Here is a 15,900-nt window from a genome sequence, read left to right as displayed (position 1 = left end):
GGACCTCTTTATGTGGAGATTCTTTTTCGATCGATCCAGTTTACGGTGATGTACCAGGCCAACCATCTTTCTGCTGGGACTATGTTATGTGGAGATTCTCTTTGGATCGATCCAGTTTACGGTGATGTACCAGGCTAACCATCTTTATGCTGGGACCATGATATGTGGAAATTCTATTTCGATCGTTCCAAATTACTGTGATGTACCAGGCCAACCTTTTTCTGCTCCTACTCAATAATATACAGATGATTCGATTACTACTACAACTACTGCTGTGACAATGTTATGTGGAGATTCTATTTCGATTGATCCAGTTTCCGGTGATGGACCAGGCCAACCATCTTTCTGCTGGGACCACGTTCTTTGGATATTCTATTTGAATCGATCCATTTTACGGTGATGTACCAGGCCATCCATCCTTCTGTTGCTACTCAATTAGAAAACATATAATTCGATTACTACTACTACTACTGCTGGAACCATGTTATCTGGATATTCTATTTGGATCGATGCAATTTACGGTGATGTACCAGGCCAACCACCTTTCTGCTCCTACTCAATAAAATACAGATGATTCGATTAATACTACTACTACTGCTTGGAACATGTTAACTGGAGATTCTATTTCGATCGACCCAGTTTACTTTGATGTACCAGGCCAACCATCTTTCTGCTGGGACCATGTTATGTGGATATTCTCTTTGCATCGATCCAGTATACGGTGATGTGCAAGGTCAACCATCTTTCTGCTGGGATCATGTTATGTTGAGATTCTATTTTTATCGATCCTGTTTACGTTGATGTACCAGGCCAACTATCTCTCTGGTTCTACTCAATTGAGAAACAAATGATTCGATTATTACTACTAGCACTGCTGGGACCATGTTATGTGGAGATTCCATTTGGATAAATGCAGTTTACGGTGATGTACCAGGTCAAGCATCTTTCGGCTCCTACTCAATTAAAAAAAGATTATTGGACTAGTACTAACTATTCCTGGGACCATGTTATGCTGAGATTCTATTTCCATTGAAGGAGTTTACGGTAATGTACCAGACCAACCACTTTTTTCTCCTATTCAATTAGAAAAGAGATGAATTGTTTACTAGTACTACTACTGTTGGGACCATGTTATGTGGAAATTCTATTTCGATTGATCCAGTTTACGGTGATGTACCAGGCGAACCATCTTTCTGCTGTTACCATGTAATGTGGAGACTCTCTTTGGATCGATCCAGTTTACGGTAATGTACCAGACCAACTACCTTTGTGCTCCTATTCAATTAGAAAACAGATGACTTGATAACTACTACTACTACTGCTTTGACCATGTGATGTGAAGATTCTATTTCGATTGATCCAGTTTACGGTGATGAACCAGGTCAACCATCTTTCTGCTGGGACCATGTTATGTGGAGACTATTTCGATTGATTCAGTTTACATTGAAGTACCAGGTAAACCATCTTTCTGCTGGGACCATGTTATGTAGAGATTCTATTTCGGTCGATCCAGATTACGGTGATGTACCGGGCCAACATTTTTTCTGCTTCTACTCAATTAAACAACAGATGATTCGATTACTAGTACTACTACTGCTGATGGGACAATGTAATGTTGAGATTCTCTTTGGATCGTTCCAGTATACAATGATGTACCAGGTCAAGCATCTTTTTTGCTGTAAGCATGTTATGTGGAGATTCTATTTGGATCGATCCAATTTTCGTTGATGTACCAGGACAACTATCTCTCTGCTCCTACTCAATAGAAAAGCAAATGATTCGATTACTACTACTACCACTGCTGGGACCGTTATCTGGAGATTCTATTCGGATAAATGCAGTTTACGGTGATGTGCCAGGCTAACCATCTTTCGGCTCCTACTCAATTAAAAAAAGATTATTCGACTACTAGTAGTAGTACCCCTGGGAACATGTCATGTTGAGATTCTATTTCGATTGATCCTGTTTATGGTGATTTACCAGGACAACCATCTATCTGCTGCTACTGAATTAAAAAACAGATTCGATTACTACTACTACTTGTGCTGTGACCATTTTATGTGGAGATTCTATTTCGATTGAAGTAGTTTACGGTAATGTACCAGACCAACCACATTTATGCACCTATTCAATTACAAAAGAGATGAATTTATTACTATTACTACTACTGCTGGGACCATGTTATGTGGAGATTATATTTTGATTCATCCAATTTGCGGTGATATTCCAGGCCAACCATCTTTCTGCTGTTACCATGTAAAGTGGAGACTCTCTTTGGTTCGATCCAGTTTACGGTAATATACCAAACCAACCAGCTTTCTGCTCCTATTCAATTACGAAACAGATGATTTGACTACTACTACTACTACTGCTTGGACCACGTTATGTTTAGATTCTATTTCGATTTATACAGCTTACGGTGATGTACCAGGTCAACCATCTTTCTGCTGGGACCATGTTATGTGGAGATTCTATTTCGATTGAACCTGTTTGCGGTCATATACCAGGTCAACCATCTTTCTGCTAGGACCATGTTATGTGAGATTCTATTTGGATCGATCCAGATTACGGTGATGTACCAGGCCAACCATCCTTCTGCTCCTACTCAATTAAAAATAAGATGATTCGATTACTACTACTACTTCTGCTGGGACCATGTTATGTGGAGATTCTATTTCGATTGATCCAGTTTACGGTGATGTACCAGGTCAACCATCTTACTGTTGGGACCATGTTATGTAGAGATTCTATTTGGGTCGACCCAGATTACGGTGATGTACCGGGCCAACCTTTTTTCTGCTTCTACTCAATTAAACAACAGATGATTAGATTACTACTACTACTACTACTGTGACCACGTTATGTGGAGATTTTATTTCGATTGATCCAGTTCAAGGTGATGTTCCATGCCAACCATCTTTCTGCTGGGACCATGTTCCGTGGAGATTTTATTTGAATCGATCCATTTTACGGGGATATACCAGGCCAACAATCTTTCTATTCCTACTCAGTTAAAAACAGATAATTCAATTACTAGTACTACTACTGCTGGGACCATGTTATCTGGAGATTCTATTTGGATGGATGCAGTTTACGGTGATGTACCAGGCCATCCACTTTTCTGCTCCTACTCAATTAAAAAACAGATGATTCGATTATTACTACTACTAATGCTGATGGGACAATGTAATGTGGAGATTCTCTTTGGATCGATCCAGTATACAATGATGTATCAGGTCAAGCATCTTTCTGCTGTAAACATGTTATGTGGAGATTCTATTTGGATCGATCCAATTTACGTTGATGTACCAGGACAACTATCTCATTGCTCCTACTCAATTGAAAAACAAATGATTCGACTACTACTACTACCACTGCTGGGACCGTTATCTGGAGATTCTATTCGGATAAACGCAGTTTACGGTGATGTACCAGGAAAACCATCTTTCGGCTCCTACTCAATTAAAAAAAAGATTATTCGACTACTACTAACTAGTCCTATGAACATGTTATGTTGAGATTCTATTTCGATTGATCCTGTTTATGGTGATTTACCAGGCCAACCATCTATCTGCTGCTACTGAATTAAAAAACAGATTCGATTACTACTACTACTTGTGCTGGGACCATGTTATGTGGAGATTCTATTTCGATTGAAGTAGTTTGCTGTAATATACCAGACCAACCACCTTTATGCTCCTATTCAATTAAAAAAGAGATGAATTTATTACTATTACTACTACTGCTGGGACCATGTTATGTGGAGATTCTATTTTGATTCACCCAGTTTGCGGTGATATTCCAGGCCAACTATCTTTCTGCTGTTACCATGTAATGTGGAGACTCTCTTTGGATCGATCCAGTTTACGGTAATGTACCAAACCAACCAGCTTTCTGCTCCTATTCAATTACAAAACAGATGATTTGATTGCTACTACAACTACTGCTGGGACCATGTTATGTGGAGATTCTATCTCGATTGATCCAGTTTACGGTGATGTACCAGGTCAACCATCTTTCTGCTGCGACCACGTTATGTGGAGATTCTATTTGGATCGATCCAGTTTACGGTGATGTACCAGGTTATCTATCTTTCCGCTCCTACTCAATTGAAAAACAAATGATTTCATTACTACTACTACTATTGCTGGGACCATGTTGTATGAAAATTCCATTTCCATTGATCCAGTTTATGGTGATGTAATGGGCCAACTATCCTTCTGCTCCTACTCAATTAAAAAGCAGATTACATAACTACTACTAGTTTTGCTTGGACCTTGTTACGTGGAGATTATATTTCGATTGAACGAGTAATGTACCAGGCCAACCACCTTTCCGCTCCTACTCAAGTAAAAAACAGATGATTCGAATACTACTATTACTACTACCGGGAACATGTTATGTGGAGATTCTATTTCGAACTATCCAGTTTACAGTGATGTATGAGGCCAACCATCTTTCTGCTGTTACCATGTAATGTGGGGACTCTCTTTGGATCGATCCAGTTTACGGTGATTTACCAGGGCAATCATCTCTCTGCTCTTACTCAATTAAAAAACAGATGCTTCGTGAACTACTACTACCACTGCTGGGACCATGTTATGTGGTGATTCTCTTTAGACCGATCTAGTTTACGGTGATGTACCAAGACAACCATTTTTCTACTGGGTCCATGTTATGTGGAGATTCTATTTGGATCGGTGCAGTTTACGGTAATGCACTAGGCCGACTATGTTTCTGCTCCTACTCAAATAAAAAATAGATGATTCGATTACTACTACTACTACGGCTTGGACCATGTTATGTGGAGATTCTTTTGGATCGATTCTGTTTACGGTGATGTATCAGGGCAACCATCTTTCATCTCCTACTCAATTAAAAGACAGATGATTCAATTACTACTACTACTACTGCTGGGACCATGTTATGTGTAGATTCTCTTTGGATCGACCCAGTTTACGGTGATGTACCATTCCAACCTTCTTTCTGCTGGCAGAACGTTATGTGGAGATTCTCTTTGGATCGATCCAGTTTTCGGTGATGTACCAGGCCAATCATCTTTTTGCTATTACCATGTTATGTGGAGAATCTCTTTGGGTGGATCCAGTTTACGGTGATGTATGAGGCCAAGCACATTTCTGCTCCTACTCAATTAAAAAACAGATGATTCGATTACTACTACTACTACTACTTCTTGGACCATGTTATGTTGAGATTCTTTTTCGATTGATCCAGTTTACGGTGATGTACCAGGCCAACCATCTTTCAGGTGGGACTAAGTTATGTGGAGACTCTCTTTGGATCGATCCAGTTTACGGTGATGTACCAGGGCAACCATCTTTCTGCTGGGACCATGATATGTGGAGATTCTATTTGGATTGTTCCAGATTACTGTGATGTACCAGGCCAACCTTTTTTCCGCTCCTACTCAATAAAAAACAGATGATTCGATTACTACTACTACTACTGCTGTGACTACGTTATGTGGAGATTTTATTTGGATGGATGCAGTTTACGGTGATGTACCAGGCCAACCACTTTTCTGCTCCTACTCAATTAAAAAACAGATGATTCGATTACTACTACTACTAATGCTGATGGGACAATGTAATTTGGAGATTTTCTTTGGATCGATCCAGTATAGAATGATGTATCAGGTGAAGCATCTTTCTGCTGTAAACATGTTATGTGGAGATTCTATTTGGATCGATCCAATTTACGTTGATGTACCAGGACAACTATCTCTCTGCTCCTACTCAATTGAAAAACAAATGATTCGATTACTACTACTACCACTGCTGGGACCATGTTATCTGGAGATTCTATTCGGATAAATGCAGTTTACGGTGATGTACCAGGCCAACCATCTTTCGGCTCCTACTCAATTAAAAAAAGATTATTCGACTACTAGCAAGTAGTCCTGGGAACATGTTATGTTGAGATTGTATTTTGATTGATCCTGTTTATGGTGATTTACCAGGCCAACCATCTATCTGCTGCTACTGAATTGAAAAACAGATTCGATTACTACGACTACTTGTGCTGGGACCATGTTATGTGGAGATTCTATTTCGATTGAAGTAGTTTGCGGTAATATACCAGACCAACCACTTTATGCTCCTATTCAATTAAAAAAGAGATGAATTTATTACTATTACTACTACTGCTGGGACCATGTTATTTGGAGATTCTATTTTGATTCATCCAGTTTGCGGTGATATTCCAGGCCAACCATCTTTCTGCTGTTACCATGTAATGTGGAGACTCTCTTTGGATCCATCCAGTTTACGGTAATGTACCAAACCAACCAGCTTTCTGCTCCTATTCAATTACAAAACAGATGATATGATTGCTACTACAACTACTGCTGGGACCATGTTATGTGGAGATTCTATTTCGATTGATCCAGTTTACGGTGATGTACCAGGTCAACCATCTTTCTGCTGGGACCACGTTATGTTGAGATTCTATTTGGATCGATCCAGTTTACGGTGATGTACCAGGCCATCTATCTTTCTGCTCCTACTCAATTGAAAAACAAATGATTTCATTACTACTACTACTATTGCTGGGACCATGTTATATGAAAATTCCATTTCGATTGATCCAGTTTATGATGATGTAATAGGCCAACCATCCTTCTGCTCCTACTCAATTAAAAAGCAGATTACATAACTGCTACTAGTTGTGCTTGGACCTTGTTACGTGGAGATTCTATTTCGATTGAAGGAGTAATGTACCAGGCCAACCATCTTTCTGCTCCTACTCAAGTAAAAAACATATGATTCGAATACTACTACTACTACTGCCGGGAACATGTTATGTGCAGATTCTATTTCGATTGATCCAGTTTACGGTGATGTATGAGGCCACCCATCTTTCTGCGGTTACCATGTAATGTGGGGACTCTCTTTAGATTGATCTAGTATACGGTGATGTACAAGGTCAACCATCTTTCTGCTGGGATCATGTTATGTGGAGATTCTATTTGGATCGATCCAGTTTACGTTGATGTACCAGGACAACTATCTCTCTGCTCCTACTCAATTGAAAACAAATGATTCCATTAGTACTACTACCACTGCTGGGACCATGTTATCTGGAGATTCTATTCGGATAAATGCAGTTTACGGTGACGTACCAGGCCAACCATCTTTCGGCTCCTACTCAATTAAGAAAAGATTATTCGACTACTACTAACTACTTCTAGGACCATGTTATGTTGAGATTCTATTTCGTTTGATCCTGTTTATGGTGATTTACCAGGCCAACCATATTTCTCCTGTTACCTTGTAATGTGGAGACTCTCTTTGGATCGATCTAGTATACGGTGGTGTACAATGTCAACCATCTTTCTGCTGGGATCATGTTATGTGGAGATTCTATTTGGATTCATAGAGTTTACGTTGATGTACCAGGACAACTACCTCTTTGCACCTACTCAATTGAATAACAAATGATTCGATTACTACTACTACTTGTGCTGGGGCCATGTTATGTGGAGATTCTATTTCGATTGAAGTAGTTTACGGTAATGTACCAGACCAACCACCTTTATGCACCTATTCAATTAGAAAAGAGATGAATTTATTACTACTACTACTACTGCTGGGACCATGTTATGCTTAGATTCTATTTTGATTCATCCAGTTTGCGGTGATATTCCAGGGCAACTATCTTTCTGCTGTTAGCACGTAATGTGGAGACTCTCTTTGGATCGATCCAGTTTACGGTAATGTACCAAACCAACCACCTTTCTGCTCTTATTCAATTACAAAACAGATGATTTGATTACTACTACTACTACTGCTGGGACCATGTTATGTGGTGATTCTATTTCGATTGATCCAGTTTACGGTGATTTACCAGGTCAACCATCTTTCTGCTGGGACCACGTTATGTGGAGATTCTATTTGGATCGATCCGTTTTACCATGATGTACCAGGCCATCTATGTTTCTGCTCCTACTCAATTGAAAAACAAATGATTCGATTACTACTACTACTACTGCTTGGAACATGCTATGTGGAGATTCTATTTCGATTTATCCAGTTTACGGTGATGTACCAGGCCAACCATCTTTCTGCTGTTAGCATGTAATGTGGGGACTCTCTTTGGATTGATCCAGTTTACGGTGATGTACCAGGTCAATCATCTTTCTGCTCTTATTCAATTAAAAAACAGATGATTCGAGAACTACTACTACCAGTGCTGGGACCATGTTATGTGGAGATTCTCTTTGGACCGATCCAGTTTACGGTGATGTACCAAGCCAACCATTTTTCTAGGGGGTCCATGTTATGTGGAGATTCTATTTGGATCGGTCCAGTTTACGGTAATGTACCAGGCCGACTATGTTTCTGCTGCTACTCAAATAAAAAATAAATGATTCGATTACTACTAGTACTACGGCTTGGACCATGTTATGTGGAGATTGTTTTGGATCGATTCTGTTTACGGTGATGTACCAGGCCAACCATCTTTCTGTTGGGACCATAATATGTGGAGATCTATTTGGGTCGTTCCTGATTACTGTGTTGTACCAAGCCAACTTTTTTCTGCTCCTACTCAATAAAATACAGATGATTCGATTACTACTACTGCTGTGACTATGTTATATGGAGATTCTATTTCGATTGATCCAGTTTCCGGTGATGTACCAGGCCAACCATCTTTCTGCTGGGACCACGTTCTTTGGAGATTCTATTTGAATCGATCCATTTTACAGTGATGTAAAAAGCCAACCATATTTCTGATGCTACTCAATAAAAAACAGATAATTCTATTACTACTACTACTACTGCTGTGTCTAGGTTATGTGGAGATTCTTTTTCGTTCGATCCAGTTTACGCTGATGTACCATTCCAACTATCTTTCTGCTTCTACTCAATTGGGAAACAAATGATTCGATTACTACTACTAGCACTGCTAGTACCATGTTATATGGAGATTCTATTTGGATAAATTCAGTTTACGGTGATGTACCAGGCCAAGCATCTTTCGGCTCCTACTCAATTAAAAAAAGATTATTCGACTAGTACTAACTACTCTTGGGACCATGTTATGCTGAGATTCTATTTCGATTGATCCAGTTTATGGCGATTTTCCAACCCAACCATCTTTCTGCTGCTACTCAATTAAAAAACAGATTGTATTACTACTACTACTTGTGCTGGGACCATGTTATGTGGAGATTCTATTTCCATTGAAGGAGTTTACAGTAATGTACCAGAGCAACCACCTTTCCGCTCCTATTCAATTAGAAAAGAGATGAAGTGATTACTAGTACTACTACTACTGGGAACATGTTATGTGGAGATTCTATTTCGATTGATCCAGTTTACGGTGATGTACCAGGCGAACCATCTTTCTGCTGTTACCATGTAATGTGGAAACTCTCTTTGGATCGATCTAGTTTACGGTGATGTACCAGGCCAACTATCTTTCCGCTCCTACTCAATTAAAAAACAAATGATTCGATTACTACTACTACTACTGCTGGGACAATGGTATCTGGAGATTTTATTTTAATCGATGCAGTTTACGGTGATGTACGAAGGCAACAATCTTTCGGCTTCTATTCAATTAAAAAAATGATTCGACTACTACTAATAATAGCGCTGGGACCATGTTATGTGGGGATTCTATTTCGATTGAATGAGTAATGTACTAGGCCAACCATCTTTGTGCTCCTACTCAAGTAAAAAACAGATGATTCGAATACTACTACTGCTAATGCCGTGACCATGTTATGTAGACATTCTATTTCGATTGATCCAGTTTACGGTGAATTACCAGACCAACCATCTTATTGCTGTAACCATGTAATGTGGAAGCTCTCTTTGGATCGATCCAATTTACGGTGATGTACCAGGCCAATGATCTTTCTGCTCCTACTCAATTAAAAAACAGATGATTCGAGTACGACTACTACTACTGCTGGGAGCATGTTATGTGGACATTCTCTTTAAATCGATCCAGTTTACGGTGATGTACCAAGCCAACCATCTTTCTGGTCCTACTCAATTAAAAAATAGATGATTCGATGACTACTACTACTACTGCTTGGACCATGATATTGTGGAGATTCTTTTGGATCGATCCAGTTTACGGTGATGTACCAGGCCAACCTTCTTTCTCCTCCTACTCAATTAAGAAACAGATGATTCGATTATTACTACTACTACTGCTGGGACCATGTTATGTGGAGATTCTATTTCGATTGATCCAGTATACGGTGATGTACCAGGTCAACCATCTTTCTGCTGGGACCTGTCATGTGGAGATTCTATTTAAATCGATCCATTTTACGGTGATGTACCAGGCCGACTATCTTAGTTCTCTTACTAAATTAAAAAACAGATGATTCAATTACTACTACTACTACTGTTGGGAGCATGTTATGTGGAGATTCTCTTTGGATCGACCCAGTTTACTGTAATGTACCAAACAAACCATCTTTTTGCTGGCACCATGTTATGTGGATATTCTCTTTGGATCTATCCAGTTTACGTTGATCTACCAGGTTAACCATTTTTCTGCTAGGACCATGTTAAGTGGAGATTCTATTTGGATCGATCCAGATTACGGTGATGTACCAGGCCAACAATCTTTCTGCTCCTACTAAATTAAAAAACAGATGATTCGATTAGTACTACTACTTCTGCTGGGACCATGTTATGTGGAGATTCTATTTCGATTGATCCAGTTTACGGTGATGTACCAGGTCAACCATCTATCTGCTGAAACCATGTTATGTGGAGATTCTATCTGGATCGATCCAGTTTACGTTGATGTATCAGGACATCTATCTCTCTGTTCCTACTCAATTGAAAAACAACTGATTCGATTACTACTACTACCACTGCTGGGACCATGTTATCTTTAGATTCTATTCGGATAAATGCAGTTTACGGTGATGTACGAGGCCAACCATCTTTCGGCTCCTACTCAATTAAAAAAAGATTATTCGACTACTACTAACTACTCCTGGGAATATGTTATGTTGAGATTCTATTTCGATTGATCCTGTTTATGGTGATTTTCCAGGCCAACCATCTTTCTGCTGCTACTGAATTAAAAAACTGATTCGATTACTACTGCTACTTGTGCTGGGACCATGTTAAGTGGAGATTCTATTTCGATTTAAGTAGTTAACGGTAATGTACCAGACCAACCACCTTTATGCTCTTATTCAATTATAAAAGAGATAAATTTATTACTACTACTACTACTGCTGGGACCATATTATGTGGAGATTCTATTTTGATTCATCCAGTTTGCGGTGATATTAAAGGGCAACCATCATTCTGCTAATACCATGTAATGTGGGGACTCTCTTTGGATCGCTCCAGTTTACGGTAATGTACCAATCAACCACCTTTCTGCTCGTATTCAATTACAAAACAGATGATTTGATTACTACTACAACTACTGATGGGACCATGTTATGCGGAGATTCTATTTCGATTGATCCAGTTTACGGTGATGTACCAGGTAAACCATCTTTCTGCTGGGACCACGTTATGTGGTGATTATATTTGGATCGATCCAGTTTTCGGTGATGTACCAGGCCATCTATCCTTCTGCTCCTACTGAATTGAAAAACAAATGATTAGATTGCTACTACCACTACTCCTGGGACCATGTTATATGAAGATTCCATTTCGATTGATCCAGTTTATGGTGATGTAATATGCCAACCATCCTTCTGCTCCTACTCAATGAAAAAGGAGATGATTCGATTACTACTACTACTTGTGCTGGGACCATGTTATGTGGAGATTCTATTTCGATTGGACGAGTAATGTACCATTCCAATCATCTTTCTGCTCCTACTCAAGTAAAAAACAGATGATTCGAATACTACATCTACTACTGCCGGGAACATGTTATGTGGAGATTCTATTTCGATTGATCGAGTTTACAGTGATGTACGAGGCCAACCATCTTTGTGCTGTTACCATGTAATGTGGAGACTCTCTTTGGATTGATCCAGTTTACAGTGATGTACCAGGCCAATCATCTTTCTGCTCTTACTCAATTAAAAAACAGATGATTCGAGAACTACTACTACCACTGCTGGGACCATGTTATGTGGAGATTCTCTTTGGACCGATCCAGTTTACGATGACTTACCAAGCCAACCATTTTTCTACTGGGCCCATGTAATGTGGAAATTCTATTTGCATCATTCCAGTTTACGGTAATGTACCAGGCCGACTATGTTTATGCTCCTACTCAAATAAAAAACAGATGGTTCGATTACTACTGCTACTACTGCTGGGACCATGTTATGTGGAGATTCTCTTTGGATCGAGCAAGTTTACGGTGATGTACCAGGCCAACCATCTTTCTGCTGGCACCACGCTATGTGGAGATTCTCTTTGGATCGATCCAGTTTTCGGTGATGTACCAGGCCAATCATCTTTTTGCTGTTACCATGTTATGTGGAGAATCTCTTTGGGTGGATCCAGTTTACGGTGATGTAGCAGGCCAAGCACATTTCTGCTCCTACTTAATTAAAAAACAGATGATTCGATTACTAATACTACTACTTCTTGGACCTCTTTATGTGGAGATTCTTTTTCGATCGATCCAGTTTACGGTGATGTACCAGGCCAACCATCTTTCTGCTGGGACTATGTTATGTGGAGATTCTCTTTGGATCGATCCAGTTTACGGTGATGTACCAGGCTAACCATCTTTATGCTGGGACCATGATATGTGGAAATTCTATTTCGATCGTTCCAAATTACTGTGATGTACCAGGCCAACCTTTTTCTGCTCCTACTCAATAATATACAGATGATTCGATTACTACTACAAGTACTGCTGTGACAATGTTATGTGGAGATTCTATTTCGATTGATCCAGTTTCCGGTGATGGACCAGGCCAACCATCTTTCTGCTGGGACCACGTTCTTTGGATATTCTATTTGAATCGATCCATTTTACGGTGATGTACCAGGCCATCCATCCTTCTGTTGCTACTCAATTAGAAAACATATAATTCGATTACTACTACTACTACTGCTGGAACCATGTTATCTGGATATTCTATTTGGATCGATGCAATTTACGGTGATGTACCAGGCCAACCACCTTTCTGCTCCTACTCAATAAAATACAGATGATTCGATTAATACTACTACTACTGCTTGGAACATGTTAACTGGAGATTCTATTTCGATCGACCCAGTTTACTTTGATGTACCAGGCCAACCATCTTTCTGCTGGGACCATGTTATGTGGATATTCTCTTTGCATCGATCTAGTATACGGTGATGTGCAAGGTCAACCATCTTTCTGCTGGGATCATGTTATGTTGAGATTCTATTTTCATCGATCCTGTTTACGTTGATGTACCAGGCCAACTATCTCTCTGGTTCTACTCAATTGAGAAACAAATGATTCGATTATTACTACTAGCACTGCTGGGACCATGTTATGTGGAGATTCCATTTGGATAAATGCAGTTTACGGTGATGTACCAGGTCAAGCATCTTTCGGCTCCTACTCAATTAAAAAAAGATTATTGGACTAGTACTAACTATTCCTGGGACCATGTTATGCTGAGATTCTATTTCCATTGAAGGAGTTTACGGTAATGTACCAGACCAACCACTTTTTTCTCCTATTCAATTAGAAAAGAGATGAATTGTTTACTAGTACTACTACTGTTGGGACCATGTTATGTGGAGATTCTATTTCGATTGATCCAGTTTAAGGTGATGTACCAGGCGAACCATCTTTCTGCTGTTACCATGTAATGTGGAGACTCTCTTTGGATCGATCCAGTTTACGGTAATGTACCAGACCAACTACCTTTGTGCTCCTATTCAATTAGAAAACAGATGACTTGATAACTACTACTACTACTGCTTTGACCATGTGATGTGAAGATTCTATTTCGATTGATCCAGTTTACGGTGATGAACCAGGTCAACCATCTTTCTGCTGGGACCATGTTATGTGGAGACTATTTCGATTGATTCAGTTTACATTGAAGTACCAGGTAAACCATCTTTCTGCTGGGACCATGTTATGTAGAGATTCTATTTCGGTCGATCCAGATTACGGTGATGTACCGGGCCAACATTTTTTCTGCTTCTACTCAATTAAACAACAGATGATTCGATTACTAGTACTACTACTGCTGATGGGACAATGTAATGTTGAGATTCTCTTTGGATCGTTCCAGTATACAATGATGTACCAGGTCAAGCATCTTTTTGCTGTAAGCATGTTATGTGGAGATTCTATTTGGATCGATCCAATTTTCGTTGATGTACCAGGACAACTATCTCTCTGCTCCTACTCAATAGAAAAACAAATGATTCGATTACTACTACTACCACTGCTGGGACCGTTATCTTGAGATTCTTTTCGGATAAATGCAGTTTACGGTGATGTGCCAGGCTAACCATCTTTCGGCTCCTACTCAATTAAAAAAAGATTATTCGACTACTAGTAGTAGTACCCCTGGGAACATGTCATGTTGAGATTCTATTTCGATTGATCCTGTTTATGGTGATTTACCAGGACAACCATCTATCTGCTGCTACTGAATTAAAAAACAGATTCGATTACTACTACTACTTGTGCTGTGACCATTTTATGTGGAGATTCTATTTCGATTGAAGTAGTTTACGGTAATGTACCAGACCAACCACATTTATGCTCCTATTCAATTACAAAAGAGATGAATTTATTACTATTACTACTACTGCTGGGACCATGTTATGTGGAGATTCTATTTTGATTCATCCAGTTTGCGGTGATATTCCAGGCCAACCATCTTTCTGCTGTTACCATGTAAAGTGGAGACTCTCTTTGGTTCGATCCAGTTTACGGTAATATACCAAACCAACCAGCTTTCTGCTCCTATTCAATTACGAAACAGATGATTTGACTACTACTACTACTACTGCTTGGACCATGTTATGTTGAGATTCTATTTCGATTTATACAGCTTACGGTGATGTACCAGGTCAACCATCTTTCTGCTGGGACCATGTTATGTGGAGATTCTATTTCGATTGAACCTGTTTGCGGTGATATACCAGGTCAACCATCTTTCTGCTAGGACCATGTTATGTGAGATTCTATTTGGATCGATCCAGATTACGGTGATGTACCAGGCCAACCATCCTTCTGCTCCTACTCAATTAAAAATAAGATGATTCGATTACTACTACTACTTCTGCTGGGACCATGTTATGTGGAGATTCTATTTCGATTGATCCAGTTTACGGTGATGTACCAGGTCAACCATCTTACTGTTGGGACCATGTTATGTAGAGATTCTATTTGGGTCGACCCAGATTACGGTGATGTACCGGGCCAACCTTTTTTCTCCTTCTACTCAATTAAACAACAGATGATTAGATTACTACTACTACTACTACTGTGACCACGTTATGTGGAGATTTTATTTCGATTGATCCAGTTCACGGTGATGTTCCATGCCAACCATCTTTCTGCTGGGACCATGTTCCGTGGAGATTTTATTTGAATCGATCCATTTTACGGGGATATACCAGGCCAACAATCTTTCTATTCCTACTCAGTTAAAAACAGATAATTCAATTACTACTACTACTACTGCTGGGACCATGTTATCTGGAGATTCTATTTGGATGGATGCAGTTTACGGTGATGTACCAGGCCATCCACTTTTCTGCTCCTACTCAATTAAAAAACAGATGATTCGATTATTACTACTACTAATGCTGATGGGACAATGTAATGTGGAGATTCTCTTTGGATCGATCCAGTATACAATGATGTATCAGGTCAAGCATCTTTCTGCTGTAAACATGTTATGTGGAGATTCTATTTGGATCGATCCAATTTACGTTGATGTACCAGGACAACTATCTCATTGCTCCTACTCAA

The sequence above is a fragment of the Thermobia domestica genome, chromosome 15 (assembly GCF_964235325.1).
Source record: "Thermobia domestica chromosome 15, izTheDome1.hap1.1, whole genome shotgun sequence".
Classification (NCBI taxonomy): domain Eukaryota; kingdom Metazoa; phylum Arthropoda; class Insecta; order Zygentoma; family Lepismatidae; genus Thermobia; species Thermobia domestica.
Note: the sequence above shows the minus strand (reverse complement) of the source record.